Below are 587 nucleotides of genomic sequence, written 5' to 3' on the forward strand. Positions count from 1 at the left end.
GAGAGCGCTCCCGCACCTCTCCCGGGGCTCTCCCGCTGCGGGGAACGGGGCCGGAGCCGCGCCGGGATGGGGCGCGGACATGGGGCGCGGACATGGGGCGCGGGGATGGGATGCAGGGATGGGATGCAGGGATGGGATGCGGAGATGGGATGCGGGGATGGGATGCGGGGATGGGATGCGGGGATGGGATGCAGGGATGGGATGCGGGGATGGGATGCGGGGATGGGATGCTGGGATGGGATACAGGGATGGGGATGGGATGCGGGGATGGGATGCGGGGATGGGATGCAGGGATGGGATGCGGGGATGGGATGCGGGGATGGGATGCTGGGATGGGATGCTGGGATGGGATACAGGGATGGGATGCGGGGATGGGATGCAGAGCTGGGGATGCCGTGCGCGGATGAGGCGCTCGCCGAGCCCCCGCCGGCCCCCCGGAGGAGCGGCCGCCGTTACTTAAGCGCATCCCGGCGGCGGCGGGGGAGGCGGGGAGCGGCGGGCCCGGCGCAGGGACGGCCCGCGCCCCTGCCCATGCCCGGCTCCGAGCGCGGCGGGGGCGCGGGCGCTGCCAGGCGACGGGCGAGCCC

Source organism: Pyrgilauda ruficollis, unplaced genomic scaffold (assembly GCF_017590135.1).
Source record: "Pyrgilauda ruficollis isolate IOZ18807 unplaced genomic scaffold, ASM1759013v1 scaffold131, whole genome shotgun sequence".
NCBI lineage: Eukaryota > Metazoa > Chordata > Aves > Passeriformes > Passeridae > Pyrgilauda > Pyrgilauda ruficollis.